The 16,745-nt window shown below is 46.0% G+C and overlaps 1 protein-coding gene and 1 non-coding gene across 2 annotated transcripts in view; both read left to right on the forward strand.

Moving 5' to 3' along the window:
• Positions 1-16,745, forward strand: part of LOC146861793 (uncharacterized) — a 379,950-nt gene that overhangs the window by 268,919 nt on the left and 94,286 nt on the right. The window lies entirely within an intron of this gene.
• Positions 15,321-15,425, forward strand: LOC146861794 (U6 spliceosomal RNA). Its single transcript, XR_014978632.1, has one exon. It is a non-coding gene; the product is annotated as a U6 spliceosomal RNA (small nuclear RNA).

Here is a 16,745-nt window from a genome sequence, read left to right on the forward strand (position 1 = left end):
AGCATCCATTGGTAATTGATTATTTGTATGAACTCACCACTAAGCTACGTGTCCTTCACCAACAGGTACAAGATACTTTGCCTCAGGCTTCAACGGATCCTGGTCATACCATACGGCCAAGGGACTGGGTCTGTATTAAAAACTTCCAGTGGTCAAAGAACTTGGAGCCTCGCTGGAGAGAACCCCGCCAAGTACTCCTCGCAACGTGTACTGCAGTAAAGGTCATCGGCGAAAAGAACTGGGTTCATGGGGTACATTGCAAGAAAGTGCCGCTACCTTTGCCTTATGATCAGCGGGTTCGTAACCCAATTGGTGATTCTGAAACCGAAAGGATACCAAGATTTGAACTGTTTAGCGATGCACACCTAGACTCTGCTAAACCACAGAAAAACGACGGCGAGGTCTTCCAAACAACTGTACCATCGTCATCGAAATTGGACACTACTGAACCACATCTCCTTTTCCAAGAACAAACTGTACCTGGTTCCCAGAGATACGATTTGAGGCCCAGACTGAATAGAAATACCTCAATAGTACCTCATTGACTTTGTTTGTTTTTATTCCGATTTCCACATGTTGCAGGGCCGTGACTGAAGTCTCAGACTTGTGACCCAAGCTGTGGCACTAGGCCTGTGGGACTTGTAGGAAAGTAAAGAGAACTACAGACAATCACAGCTGAGTGAAGCAACCTCCCGTCACGGGCAACCTTTAGAGATGGAAATGACTGTTAAAGAAGGAATGAACAAAACACGAACAATGAACACGAAGCGTTGTAAATTATTGCATAATCGTTTTGTAGTAGTCTTGATAGTATTGATTGTAATATGTATTATATTGTCTTGCATAGGATGGGGAGTACATGCACTTTTTACGCAGCCTGTTGCCAACGTCACCGTTGAGATGCATACATTTGTCACTCTACCACCTCATGTTGAGTCAAGAAGGGGTGAATTCCGTAACAACACATTTATTTCTATGCTACACCAACATCAATTGGCGACTAATGCAACTAACTGTTGGGTTTGTGGCCTCCTGCCAAGTTCAGTGCATTTTTGAATGCCATATATTAACCTTCCTTTTTCATTTAATGGTTCTTGTAGTGCATGGTGGGAACTGAGTGCCAGTTGGGTATTTTCTGGAGATGGTGACACCAGAGACGTTAGGAGTTTGGGAGTACATCTGTATCACTTATGTTGGCGGGACAGAAAAAGAATATATGGGACGAGTAGTGAGAAATCAGAATATGCTGATCGTCAAACCAGATCTACAGACTTGTACTTTCTGCCCTCCAATAAACCCTCTTGGAATGGTCAGACTTTTCTAGTGGTACCCGGACAAGTGCCATTCTGTATTTGGAAAATGGGGTCAGAGTATAAGGGTACAAGCAACTGCCAACATATTGTGACATTGAATGGGACAGACTGGCCTCGCATGGTTCCCTCACGTAATACATACTTTGTATGTGGGAATAAGGCTTATACTTCTCTACCTGGTAGCTGGAGAGGCACTTGTTATATCGCTTGGTTGTTGCCCCCTACATACATAGCTGATGCCAAACATCATTTACAGAAAAGAGGGGTGACATCTGACCAGGATACGTCAGGACAGGAAGCCGGGGATGTCTTGAAAGGACTCCTCCCATTCTGGGGCCCAATAGCCAACAGTCGGGACATAAGGCAACTAATTCGAGTTGTAGAAGCCACTATCAATGAAACAGCTGGAGCTTTGAGTAATCTCACTGCAGAACTCGTTGCTGACTGCCTCGTCACGCTTCAGAACAGAATGGTACTAGATATTATTCTTGCTGACCGTGGGGGCGTATGCAAATTGATCGGATCAAGTTGCTGCATTTATATCCCAGACCACGCCCCTACAGTATACCAAGCCATCTCTAAGCTGCATAAGATCGCCGAGTCCGTCCATCAGGATGAAGGAAACTGGTCTTTGATAGGATGGTTTGGGGACATACTGTCTATATGGGGATGGAAGGTGCTTACCTTTGTCGGAGCGATTTTGGCTATTCTCTTCTCATGTTGCCTTTGCCTACAATGTGGTCCCGCTATATGCGGGCTCTGCGCTACCCTGTGTCTTCCACATCCTGTGTCCCAGAAAGCAGAAAACGCAAAAATAATGTTGCAACAACAGCTTATAGATTTCATGGCTATTGAAGTCGATTCAGATTAACAACAGCCTATGTTTCCCTTGCCTGAGTAATGGCAAAAGGAGGGTCTGAGGAACTTTAAATTTTACCCCATCCCGTTTAACAACAATATGATGCTGTTGCCCTCACTCAGGCACCTTAAACACTTATAGCGTTTGTAGGAAGGTGGAATCTGACTAATGGTTGCCCCCAACTTTTTGCCTGGTGTTTGAGTGGTTTTTGACTAGTCTGGCTGGGATCCTGCTATCCAGGATCCCAGCCTATCTGCTTTCTCCCTAAAACTAATGTGAAGTACGCTAGGTACAAACTAATTGGATGCTGAGGATGCCCTGACAGTCCCTTGTAGATGGTACCCTAGGTACCCAGGGCATGGGTCCCTCAGTAGGCCTTCCAGGGCTGCAGCACTTATTGTGCCACCCTGGGACAGCCATACAAACTGACACCACCAGACCACTACTGTAGTCTGGGTAAGGTGGTGCTAGCACCCCTTACAGGGATATAGGTACCCTATATCCCACCCCATTACAACATATGTACTCTCATAGGTCACCCCTATAGCAGGCCCCGCTAATCCTACAGGGCAGGGTGCTGAGGTATGTGTGAGGGGGAACCCCTACATGAGTAGGGCCTCTCTGCAACCTTCGTAAATCCTTACTGGGTTGTTTGTAGTGTAGCCATACCATATACTCTTAACCGCATTATAAGTAAATCGCGTCATCGCGATAACTTGAGAACGGCTACACGGAACCATATCGTGTTTGGTGTCAAACATGTAGGAATCCTACCCCCAGTCCAGCCATGGGCATGAGGGCACGATTCCCCCTTGCTAGAGGGGCGATATGGGAAAAGCGGTCGAATTTAGACACCAATTTAAAAGTGCACTAGTAGTACAAAATGGCTACTGCCCGCCACCCACACGACTCTGGCTGGCTGTTGCTGGGGAAAATCCCAGCTTCGCCAGCTGGACAATAGGGCTCCTGTGGCAGGGAGGTGCTAGCATCACCCCAGACAGGATTATGTGGATTGGAACAGGGTGGGTGCACCAAATGTCCTTTCAGAGTTGCACGTAGGCAACTGCAGAGACCTAATTCTGCATACACCGCTTGGAACCAGTTCAGGGGCATCCTGCCCCTTGCCCAGGCGGGAAACACACAAAGGGGAGAGGGTGTAGCCACCCTTTCCCGCCTCACCAGCCATTGGTGGACACCTCTTTGGACACTCCCCTAATCTTGGGGATAAAGGTGAATAACGTGGCCCCAGAGCCTCAGATTAATCTTGAACTTTGGATTCTTGAACTTCGACTTGCTGCTGCCCAGCTTACGGAAGAAATCTCCCTTGGGATAAAGGAGTTATCCCCCTGCTTGGCAGGCACCTGAAACACTGCAAGTGACCCGGTTGGAATTTCGCTGCTCTAACGATCTTCGACGACCTCCAGCTGCCTTGAGGTGGGTTTCCAGCGCATCCCAGAGGCCAGTGAGCGTGCTCAACGAGTTTGGGCACCGTGGACCCCGTGGGTGCCGAGATCCCCAATACCCCAGGACACCGGCCACCTCTTGCGTAGCACACGACCCTGACCTGTGGGGAAATTGGGCTTTGGCCCCTTTGTGAGCCAACCATCCAGCAGCTCCCTTGCCAAAGATCAGCACCCCAGCACCTTCCAGTGGCCCGTGGGCTTCCTTTTACGCACTCCATATTGCTGCTCTCTGTGGTCCCTTGTTGCTTGACTTGTGGGCCCTTGCGGAGGACAATCTTGCTTCTAAAGAGCTCTCCTGGTTGCTCCAGGCCTGCTCTCCAGTCTCCCCGAAGGAGACCTCTCTCAGACCTCGTGGGTCTGCAACAGTAGCAGATTTGTGCATCTTGCGTGGGTTGTGGTTGCCAAGGCTTAGTGGATCCAATCCGGACACTATTACCGCAGCAACCCTCATCCGACGTGGGACAGTCGCCCTCCCAAAGCTGGCCTTCCTTGAAGCCTCCCGGAGCCCGTGGCTGCAGATCCAGGCTACACCACTTTCAACTTGAAGCACCCGACATCGAAGGGCTCTTTGCTTTGAGCCTCCTGGTCACTTTGCCGTGACCCAGACTCTGTCCCCTCTGCTTTCAGGTTCATCTCTACTATCTACGCATCTTTGATCTTCACGGCATCATCGACGCTTTTGGCTAGCAGAACTTTTGACTATTTTCCCATTGAAAATCAGCCCGCGACCCGACACCAGAATCGACCTATGCACCCGGCTTCCCTGGGGCAGGTAACAGTGGTACTATGGTACTCTCGAGGTAGTGGGCTCTTCAAAAGCTTAAGTCTAAAGTTTTAACTTTGTACTCCTGCTAGAAGTACTTTAATCTGTTTATTTCAAACCGCGACATTCTCCATAGGCTAACATTGCGATCCCGATAGCAGCTCTTTGCACTGCACGCGTCTCCCGTGGGTCCCCTTCCTCATAACTGTGGGTGGATTCTGAAGGGGCAAGCGATCCTGAATGCCTGTAGAATTGTCGTGGTTCTTATACCACTATTTTAGTATATGGTTTGGTCCCCCCCTGGGGCCCATTGATAACAGTGCTATTTATTTGTATCTATCAATGCTTGTTTGATGTATAACTTTGCCTAAGCCTCATAAAGAGACTTGGGGATTCTGTCTAGAATAAATACATATATTTTATATATATACCTGTGTGGAATACTCTTTCATTTGGTCATTCAAGAGGTTATCTATGGTAAAACAATAAGCTTAACACTCCTTCAAGACTTAGCCTGAAGGCTGCTCTCCACAGCTACCACTAGGATAGCTTTCTTTAAAGGTTGTCTTTTAAACCTAACATCATAAGAGTTGAATTGGACTGGTGCAAGGTGGCCACTATAACTAGTGACCAGCATATGCCAGGCCAACTTCTCACAGCGTTTCTTTCGTATTTTTCGTTTTTATGCATCTAACACGACCTCTCTGTTCCTCCCGAGCCAAGCCCATCCTGCACCACGTGAACCTCGGCTCGAAGCAGCCAATTCCTTAGATAACCATCTATTGACCCTTGGTGACCGTTCTCCGGCCCCTACAGATGTTTTACGAATTATCATCCCCAGCACGCACACGCGCCCTGTCGTAAAGTAATTTAGCTAAGGAATGGCTAAGCCACCTGACCTGTCGGGTCGGATAGGGAACACGACCTTAGGGAAGGAATTTGTATTGCCCATTATTCAGTATCTTGTACAAAGAATGTGTTCTCGTGGATGATTTGTATTTTTATTACACATGAAGGGGGGTGTTGCTTTAGGGGATTCTGGCGCTACAAAGATTGTGAGCCACAGATTGAAGTGGCAGTCTCCTAAGAACCTACTTACGATGTACTTTTGGGACCACTGTACCTAGCTGCAGCTAAATGAATTGAAGTTCCCATGCTGACAGAGTGTTCCGTGTCTCTGTAATTTGGAAGGCGAACTCCGAAGATTTCAGGCGTACCCTGCGCCGCTGGGCCTGACAAAGCCCGGTTCTTCAGTAGTGCAGTAAATAAGAGGAGAGTAGCCAATCCCCGCAGCTGCCTCAGTAAGCCCCCGCAGGTCTCAGCTACGGTGGAGACCTGGTTCGACATGGAGAGCTTGGCATCTATTTTTATGCCAAGGATTTTTACGACCGGGACTGGCCTAGGGGTGGTACCCAACTCACGTGGCCAGAAGAGGTCGCTGCATGGGTTGTTTCCAGTGGTGATAGCCAGAACCTCGCTCTTGTTGGGAATGATTTTAAGTGAATTGGCTGTAATCCAGTTGACCGTATACCTGAGTATATTTTGCATGTGTGCGTGGGCAGAACAGGAGTTGTCAATCTGGATGATTATTTGAGTGTCATCGGTGTAGTTGAATACTTGGCAATCCATGCGGGCCAAAGCATCCACGAGCAGCTGTAGATAGATGTTGAAGAGAAGGGGGGACAGCGCTGAACCCTGGGGGACTCTGCATGTTAATGCGCCAATGTTGGACACCCGGTCACCCAGCTGAACCCTTAGGGACCGACCTGACAGGAAGGACGAGAACCATTGATGTGCCAGCCCACGGATACCCAGCTCTGAAATCTGCAACAATAGTTAGTCATGATTGACCGTGTCGAATGCCGTGGATAGGTCTAGTAGGACCAGGGCGCATGGCTTCCTGCTATCTGCTGTGAGTCTAAGTTCATCCATCACCACCAGCATTACAAGCTCTGCTGTGATGGGCCCTAAAACCTGCCTGTCTCACCTGGAGTAGCTGTTGTTCCTCGAAGTCTGATAGAGTTTTAAGGACATGTTGTTCCACTACTTTTGCCAGGAAGTGAAGTTGGGAGATTGGACTGTAATTCTCAAAGTTGGCTGCATCTCCCCCTGTTTTTTTCAGTAGGGAGGTAACCCTGGCTTCCTTGAAGTTGGCAGGGACACATCCAGTTTCCAGTGACCAATTAAGCAGGGTGAGGACCTCCCGCTCTACCCTGGGTAGAGCCATTCGGACACCCTTGGTGGGTAGGGGTCCGCTGGCGAGCTGGACTTGACACGGCCCATCAGATGGATCAGAGAGTCTCAGGCAAGCCTTGGAAAGATGGTGAGGTGCTTGCCGTAGGCATAGGATGCTGGGTCCACAACCAGGGGGCCCTGGTCAACGGGCATATTGTGTATGTCAGTTAGGATGCCACTGACTTTATGGAGAAGGACTGGAACTTATTCCAATCTTCCAGGCTAGCAGTGGATTTCTGTTCTTGTTTCTGCCTAAGTTCTTTTAGAATTTGGAAAGTTTTGTTCTGCTTATTATAAGCATCCAAAATCCTGGACTTGTAGTATTCAGCCTTCCTGGTCATAATGGCTTTTTTATAAGTAGCAAACACGGCTTTGTATTCAGCGAGAGCTGCTGGGTCATATAATTTGTGTCAAGCCCTCTCCTGTTGGCTCAACATTTGTATCTTTCCCCTCAGGTCCTCATTAAACCAGGGGCCCCCTTTGCCCTCTCTCCCTCCGAGCAGGTGCCACCTTTTCTATGGCTTCTCTTAGCCTGTCAGTGAGGGACTCACTTTCCTGATCAAGGTTCTCCAGCATGTGACTTTTAGGGGAGGTTCTAAGCAGAGTACCCACTCGATTGCTTGCCTTGATTTTATTCCGCCCTTGCAGCACTTTCCATTCCGGGGGTGGTTGTGCCAGTCGGCCGGCAAGCGGAACCAGACACCTGATCAGATAGTGGTCCAACCAGGCGCAAGGACTGAAGTCCGCCAGGCTTGCCAGTGGCTGGGTGGTCCAAACGAAGTCAAGGGGTGTCCCTTATCATGGGTAGGTGAATTTACAAGCTGTTGAATCCCCATAGTGGTCATAGCCTCCTCTAGCTGACTAGCGTGTAAGTCTCTGGGCGCCTGGTCCCAGTGATAGTTAAAGTCCCCCACCACCAGAAGGCACTTGTTCCGTGAACGTAGATCACTGACTAGTTCCGTGAATAGCTCAATGAACCAGTAGTGCTAGGCAGGCAGCGTTGAAGCAGAGTTTTGCCCCTAGAATTTCCGCACCTTCGACACTTTCTGCAACTAGCGTCTCTACCGCTGTCTATTGTAGAATATAGCTACGCCCACTCCTCTTGTCTTTCTCATCCTATTATGCCATAGGGCATCCTTTTCCAAAGGCTGGGCAGCTACAATGTCCGGGACTGAGGTGTCCTCTAGCCAGGTGTCTGTTACCACCAGTATGTCCAAGCAACCATCCTGGAGGAGCGAGAAGGCCTCTAGATTGTGCTCCTGCAGGGAGCGGGTGTTTAGGACCCCTACCCTTAGTCACTGAGAGTTTGCTGACCCCACGTCTTTGGGGGGAGGGGACAGTGTGGCCGAACTCCATCCTCCACCTTGTTTCCTCATTATGCCTTCAAACCTAAGTGTGTCCTCCACCTGTTTGTCTAGTGGGTGGGTCCAAAGTGCTAGGGCCCGCAGTTCATCTGCTGAGTAAGTAGGGAAATGACATGGGGTCCTGGACCCTGGCCCCGGTCGGGCGCAGAAGGGCTTGACTTTGGCGCATCAGTGGCGGACCCGCTGCTCGCGTCCGCTCCAGTGCAGCAGTTAACCGGTTTCCTCAGCCCCCCACCAATCAGCCCTTCTGTGCAGCAGCTGATCCCCCTGACAGCACTAGACTGCGTCGCTTATAGTGGAAGTGCGAGTGTTTGTGCTGGCGTGTACAAAGTGGGAGTTGAGTGCCAAGTGTGGTCAAGGTAAACACACAAATTCAATTTAAAATATAACAGTAGTTAAAAAGCATGAAGGTTTTACCGCACGTTGTGCAAACCACCAAGGGAGGTTTTAGCGTCTCTCTCTCAAACATCAGGTTTGTAAAGCTTAAGCTCCCCCTTGACCAGCTGGCGCTTAGATGCCTTGTTCAACCCGGCTACATTTCAGCCTATATATCTAGTTATCCCCATTATAAAGCATAAGAAATGTCAGACAATGCAAAAAACACGTTACAGGGTTTCCTTGCAACTCCCCATAACATTTTCACCTAAAGAATCTTAGAGAAAGAGAACTTTGAGAAAAAGTAAACAAGTACATAAAAACAGTTAACATTTGTAAGATGGCAGATTCATTTGCAGCTAATACTATCAGTACCCCCTGTGTATTAAACACCAATACCTCCCTGTGCTCTGCGTGCAAACCCTCTGAGAGCCCATCCCACCACTTATCACCCGTGCCACCTTCCACCCATCCTCCCGGTGTTCTAAAAAAGGAATCACCCCTCTGTCCCGGCTGTCGATCACTGACCGCCGTAAGGGAGCATGACCCCGAGAGCCCCCCTTGAATGGGTACCAGTTGTATGAAAAGTGATGCAATATTAGTGCCCAAAAGATGTGAAGAAAAAAGGCAACCTAACATCGGAAGAGAAAGCAAAAGCAGAAAAAAGAAGTAGCGACTATAGCAAGTGCTAAATGTATTTTTGATGGCAGCGATAACAGAAAGTCGTGGTATATATCTGCAAATCTTCTTTGCAAAGACGGCATTTGTTCCGCTAATATCATTCTTTAGGATGCTGCTGCCATCTAGAAAGCGCCAGTTTTGCCTCCCAATCTGAGTGAAAAATCTGTGAGTGACCATACTTAATGACTTTCAGGCGAGCTGGTTCCTGCAGATACACCTGGGCCCCAGTTACTTTCTGAGGATCAGTGAGCTGCTGCATCCTCCACCTCTTATCCATCGTGATTTTACAGAGATCCGACATTACATTGAGGGAAACTGATTCCACGACCACTGGTGTTGTAGGTCGGGCTTTGATGGCAATAGCCTGTCGTAAGAGGAAGTTACCTATGTAGATAAGAGTTGGTCTGGTCTGCATGGTTCAGAAAATTTGGCAGCCTGTGAGCTCTTTGAATTTGGGAATCCCAATCCCAGTCAGCTAGATCGGGAAAGGCCTTTTGGAACAACTGAACAATAAAAGCCAGTGGGTCGGAGCCCTCCTTGCTTTCCGGGACTCCAAAGATTCTTAAGTTATTCCGGCGCTGCAAATTTTCCATGTCCTCGATTTTCCCCTGCAAGGCCACAAGTTGGTGATCATGAATACCGGACATGGCTTGTGGAGTATGTTACTGCTTCATCACTGTCTGCCAGCCATTGCCTTAATTCCATCATGTTGTTGGTAAGTATAGCCACCTTGTTGGTTACTGCTATTAGTGAGTGCTGAATCATGGAGTTGTCTGCGCTGAGCTATACGTAATGCTCCTGCGCCTTGGTTCTCTGTGCCTGTAATGCCTGCAATATTGAATAGAGTGATGGTTCAGGTGATTCTCCCATCTCTGGTATCGCTGTTGCTACAGATGCCTCTGGCACCTTACATTCGGATGAGGGAACTTCCTTTTCTGTCGGCATGGAATTGACAAATAGAAGAGGAGAGGTCAATGTGAGCAGATCTGTTTTTGATGGGTGTGCCGTGATGTTGTTTACAGTTTGAGAGGGATTTTGATGGATAGTATGTCCACCACCCTGGTCTGGTGTTAGAAAGTCTCGAGATGATAGCTTTGACCTCTCCCTTTAAAGTAACCCATTTACGTAGAGGGCTGTCCTCTGTCCTCGCTTTTGAATGTGCTGGAACAGTACCTTGAGGTTGTGTCCTGAAAAGTTTGGCAGTCTTTTAGGACATCTGGTGGATTTAGCAGGTTTAATATTATGTTTTTCTTTTAACTGAAGGAAGGCTAGCTGAGTCCTCTAAGAGATATGCTGATAAATCAGTCATGCTCTGCAAAGGTAAAGATGAGAAGGGTGAGATGTCCACTTTAGCACATTGCTCAGTAGATAGATCCTTAAAATGCTTATCACCCCCTACATCTGGTGTATCAGCAGTTTGAAAGGGCCGCGGCAGCTCTAAAAGGAAGGTATTTGCCAACGCTGTTATTTGTACACAGCCCTGGTCATCCTCAGGCAGCAAGCTGGCTACCTTGCTTATCCCCTGTATCATCTAAAGCCGGCAACTGTGATAATATCAGTGTTTGCAAAGGTGATAGTGAGCCACCAGTGTTCAAACAGTTCCACAAGTAATTCAGGATTTTGCTTAGCAGATCTGCCTTTGCCTTTTTTTGGGGGAAACATATTTGGCTCTACCATGGGGAAGAAATGTGTAGCATTGTCTAAAGGAGGGGAAACGTGCTCCACGTCCTAAATCACTGCTATCTTACTACGGCAATGGGTGCTATTTTAATAGAACTTAACATGGTAGAAAATCGTATAGAGGCTGTCCAGAAGCTAATGACTGACCCCCCTCTTCCCCCCATCATCACCCACAATTCAACCATCTGGCTTTTTGTCTGTTTCAAGTAATCCTGGTGCTCAGCAACGCTCATGACCTTACCATCGATCTAAAAGGCCCAGGAGTAAAATGAAAAATCCTTGCATTGTAAAAGATGCTGCAAGCCTCAAAGTTTGAAGAAACCCATCTGGCTGTTGCCCCTAAAAATAAACCCCCTCCGCCCAAAAGGAAATTAGGGGAAGGAAAACTATATGTCAGACTCCAAGAGGTGCAGTAAGGATAAACCTTTGCACCCAAATAGTGTGGGGCAACAGATATTACCCAGCCCCCCTCAGTCAGGAAATGGAAATGTCACAACCACAACATCATCGTCTGATTTTCAGGAATGGAATCATTTTTGGATTTCTTTTGACAGACTATGGCAGGCCATTTTAACTCCCTGATGGATAAAATCCAGTCTTTGACTGAAACCCTTAATAGAATTTATCCAGGTCCTTTAGGGACCCTAGGCCCACCTCTTATCACACCACTGGTACAAGGCCCTTGTGGTCCTACCCCCCCCCCCCCCGATCTCATCTGCCCAGGCTAAGGGAGCAGGATTCAAATTCCATTATGCCCAACCCTCAAGCATGTAACTACAGTGTTACCATAGAGGCCTCTCAGACCACTTGTGAGCTGTACCCCTTTCCTGCCTACCATGAAAACAAGGATCTACTCAGAATATTTACACCTGCCTCCGGAAGGTACACCTTACATGATTTTCTTGGAGGGAGTACCTTCTCTTGAATCAAATGGTAAAGAAGACACTCAAAGTCTAATCAACAAAGCAAGCTTACTGGTTAAGCAAAATATGGGATGCAGGGTTAATTTAGTCAATAAAATCATTATGGCCCGAAGAGCCAGATGGGTAGGCCCCTTGCCAAAAAACATTGAGGGGGACTTCGTGGTATTGAATTTTAAGGACTTGAGCCTTGTACATTTCTTACTATCTAGTCTGTATCATCTGTCACATCAAAACTACGTGCTTTGCCTTTGGGTTACTTTTACCAGTCTCCTGACTTAGACCAGAATTGCACCTCATTTAGGCCCAAGGGGAACAACGTCTTTGCCACTAAGCTTCAGGCTCCACCTCTAACTTCAAATCGTGAAGCTATTACACTTCTTGCTTCTCTCCCAACTTCAAACCGATGTGGCCCATTGCAAAGTCTGGCAGATATATATTGACGTACACTGTCTCCCAGCCCAAACAAATCTTTTCCTGTCATACCTACCTCTAATCTGGACCTTGTTTTCGACTATCCTTTGGCTGCAACTATGACTCATTTGGTTAAGTCAGCCCCAGTCTTACCTAACTTACCTTTAGGGCTTCACTTCTGTCATGGAATATGGCCGGAATTCAACATAAATTAGCAATTGAAAATTGGCTATCAGCAATAAATAACTCTGACATAATTTGCTGTCAAGAGACGTAATCTATGGTTTTAAAACTTTCTGCGTACCTGCCATTCCTTCATCTGCCGGAAGAGGAAAGGGAATCCTTCTCACATTGCCTCATTGGCCGTAAGGGATTTTAATGTTAAAGTCTTGTTTTCAAGCCCCCAGGTTCAGATTTTAAAGGTGTCCCAGTCAAAATCATTTCATATCATTTTAATACATTTTTTTTATATATTTTTTTTAACTCAACCAGCGTGTATTATTGATGACCTGGAAGCCATTCTTGAAAGACTACTGTATGGTGAAAAGAAGCATATTTCTCCTTTTGTGTGCTGGTGATTTTAATATTAGCATGTGTAATCACAGTGGTAAACAGGCTTGCGGAGTTACTAACATAAAGTGCGAAAATGTTAGCCCCTTCACCCATAATGCTTATGGGAAAGCTCTTAACCGTTTAATATGCACCCATGACCTTTTGTTTTCATCAAATTTGAATGGGGACGATTATAGCAATCCATCTGTCTTTGTTGGCAGGGGGAAATGCAGTGTGATCGATTTCATCTTACTCTCAGAGGATTTGGCCTCTCTACTGAGGAGCCCTGAGCGATCACCATCGTATTGTAATCAATTTTTTTTCTCCTGCCCAAAGCAGCTCTAGACTAACAACTAAAAATTATTTGTGCTACTGAGTAAACAAGGGGGTGCAGATGAAATGGGTTCAAATTGATGCACATAAGTACTTCAAAGATCTGGTTAGAAAGGAACCAGGGACTATTGCAAATTGTCTCTCACAAGAGGCAATGCTGGGTAAAAATTGGGTGGAGTTTTGGACCTGCCTGAGTTAATTCATCAAATGCTTACTAGAAGTAAACCCACCAGTGCCTGCCCAGTCCACAGATGGTTTAACACAGAGTGTAATCTGCCTTATAAAGCTCTAAAAAGCCACAAAAATGACTCCCCGCAACTCCATAATTGTCAAGGTGGCTAGGAATGCCTGTCGGCAGGCGCCTGATAAAAGAAAAAAGGAATTAAGACATAAAGCATGGGAAGACTTAGAAAGGGCTGCACAACTGAGGGACAATCTAGCATTTTGGGAAGTTATAAATCGACTGCCTTTTACAGCCAGTACCATCTCAGGAATTGAGTGCCACATTACCGAACAGAAATGGGTGACGCATTTTGTGCACATTTTTGAACCAGAAAATTTGGACTTAAAAAATTAAGTTTCCCAAGTTTCTGTTGAGGTAGCCCACGATACCGAGCTATCATTATTTGAGTATATCATAGTAGTGGACGTATCCTAAGCTATTGCTAGTTTCGCGGCAGGAAAGGCACCTGGCCCAAAGGGGTACCTGTTGATATAGTATAATATCACTTTTTGGGCTCCTTTACTTGCCAATGTTTTTAGAGCCATCAGCAAAACTGACAATATAGATTCTTGGCGTGAATCAATAACCATGTCCATCTTTAAGAAAGGGGATAGGAGTCTCCCGGTAAATTACCACCCCATATCCTTATTGGATCCTTCAGCTAAATTAGTTGGGTGTGTTATCCTAAGTAAACTTGAAGAATGGGCAGAGGCACACTCCTTCTCCGAAGTACAGTTTGGTTTTAGACCATACTTGGATGCGGTCGAACAGGAACTTAATCTCTCCCTAATCCAAAGTAAATTTTTCAAGGCCAGGAGAGGAGCACTCCATATGGCATTTATGGACCTCTCCAGTGCCTTTGATCTAGTGGATAGGGAGTTGATGGAAGTAGCAGGCCTTGACTTTTCCCTACTGGACCTCATAAAAAGACTTCGCTGGGATATGCTTATGGAGGTCCGTTATAGACAATCGGGAGACTGTACACAAGTTATAAAAGTTACCCGAGGTGTAAGGCAGGGCTGCATATTGGCGCTCTTCTTATTTTTATTTTATATAAATGCTTTAGATACATATCAAGTCTCAAGAGCCATAGATGTTCCCAGAATAGGTTTGCTTCTTGTTCCCGTACTTTAGTATGTGGATGATGCGGTCCTTTTGGCCCATACTGCAAATGGGCTACAGATTCTTTTAGATGGTTTAAATGATTTTTGACTAGCAGGCCAACATTTACACATTCTAAATCTTTTCATGTTGGAAGATTTCCCATTACTAAAATGGCAACATTTAACTATTTGGGTATACTTTTTGACTCCAAAATAATATGGGATCCTCCAGTTACCCAATGAGCAGAGAAGATGGCGGCTTCTTGTGAAACAGTTTTGAACTTTGCATAAAAGCTGGGTCATAGGCCATTTAAAGAGATGTTTACTCTCTATAAAAGCAAATGTGTTTAAGCAGGCTGAAATGGGGCGGGTTGTGGGGTTATGCAAAATTAGGCCCCCTTAAAATAGTAGAAATAATTTCTCTTGCTGATTGATTTCAATCTCCAAATCTACCCCAAGCTCATTTCTCATAGAGAACTTGCCCTACTGTTCATAGAAGATGAGGCAAGCTTGGCACCCATTCTCTTAAAGCATAAAGTGTGCATTACTCCTGAACTAAACTTCTCCCGCAAAATAGTGGAGGATTGCCTTAAATTAAGTAATTCAGCAGCTATTCCGTGGTTGGCATACGTTAAGAACTCTCTCAAAGATCTAGGGTTAAGTAAATTTTTTGATGCCCCGTTAAACACCAATATCTGTGCTAAAGTAAGATCAAGAAGATTGTTTTTTCACATAGGGAGAAAGATAGAATTGTATTATATTAAAATATGGTCGCCATTTCTCGATATGTCCCACTCTCTACAATCTTGGATATTGAGCCATATCTTAGTTGGATAAAGACCCTGGAGTTAAGATTTTACCTGACCCGTTTAAGATTATGTACAATTCATTACCTAGGGTTTTTTCCTCAAATAGGGTCTTGGTTTAAATCACTCCTGTGTTCCCCATGTGATGGCATTTCAGCTCAATCTACCTCACACTTTATGCTTTTTTGCTCACTGTATCACACTTTTCGAGCCCATTATTTAAATTGTTTTTTACAGGCCAGGAATTCGGTGGCACACATACTAAAATTGGAGCGATACAGAGGAGATTAGCATGGCCCCTACGTAAGGCCATGATTGATGAATGAGAGTACAATACTAGAATGAGAGGTGACGCAGAGACAAGAATCAAAAGCAAAATATTTGACATCAGCAAAAGGGCAGAACAGGAAGGCATACTTTGTAAAAAAGAATTTGAATTTCTGACCCCTAAAGTCACTTGTATCCCAGTTATTTATGGGGTCCCAAAAACTCCTAAGAACTCATTGGATCCACCTCTTCGTCCCATCGTATCAACAATTGGCGTGGCCACTGAACCCCTATCTAAATATATTGACATATTTCTCAAGCCACTGGTGAGCCTTCTACCCTCATATACTAGAGACACTGGCCGCCTTATTTCCAAGATAGAAGGGATTCCATTTAACAAGAAAAGACAAATATTGGTCACAATGGATATCGAGGCCTTATACACCAATGTGCCTCAACAACAGGCACTTGAAGTGGCCCAAAACTGTTTGATCTCGTTCGGGATTGAACATATTCGCAACTTTCTTATTCAGTGCATGGAGATTGTCCTAAATGAAAACTTATTTGAATTTGATGGAGAGCTATACAAACAGATCAAGGGGATCAGCATGGGGGCAGCCTACGCCCCCAGTATAGCTAACTTGTATATGGGCAACTTTGAAAAACAATTCATTCATAACAAAATTGCACCCTTTTTTGAAAATATACCAGCCTAGTACCGGTTCATCAATGACCTCTTCTTCGTGTGACATGACGAAGAGGATGATTTGGATCAATTTCTGGAGTGGGTCAACCCTTGTAATAATATCCTCAGATTCACTCTCCCAAAAATTAAGAGACAGGGTCGAATTCTTAGATATCTGGATAGAGCATGATAAGCAACACCTTTCTGTATCTCTCTATACCAAACCCACCGCAAGAAAACTTTACTCCATTACAGCAGCTTCCATCCGCGTGGTAAGAAGGATGGCATTCCTTTTAGTCAATTTCTAAGACTACGCAGAAACTGTACGACTATATTGGAGTTTTAGACATGCTGAGACCCTTAAGCACAAACTTTTAGCTCGAGGATACCTGTCAGGTCACACAGAGCGTGAGCACTTTGACATAAACGCGGAATGTGAACGGGATGAGGAACTACAAATCCCGTCATCCGCTTCCATTGTCCACACACGCGCTGACGTGTACGTCGCCCGACGTGCTGTCAGCGGAAATGGTTATCTGGAGATGGCGCCTACACAAAGACGCCGATTATCCTATGTCCCCGTGGAGTACCTGGACGTTGGTTGGGTAAGGGTGCGTGATCGCACCAGCTTTTGTTCTAGTTTTCAAGCTGGCATTTCTGTGGCTTTGGAAGTGATTACCCGGTTCTCTTCCCGTTGAAGAGACGCAGG

Source organism: Triturus cristatus, chromosome 2_2 (genome assembly GCF_964204655.1).
Source record: "Triturus cristatus chromosome 2_2, aTriCri1.1, whole genome shotgun sequence".
In the NCBI taxonomy this organism is placed as follows: domain Eukaryota; kingdom Metazoa; phylum Chordata; class Amphibia; order Caudata; family Salamandridae; genus Triturus; species Triturus cristatus.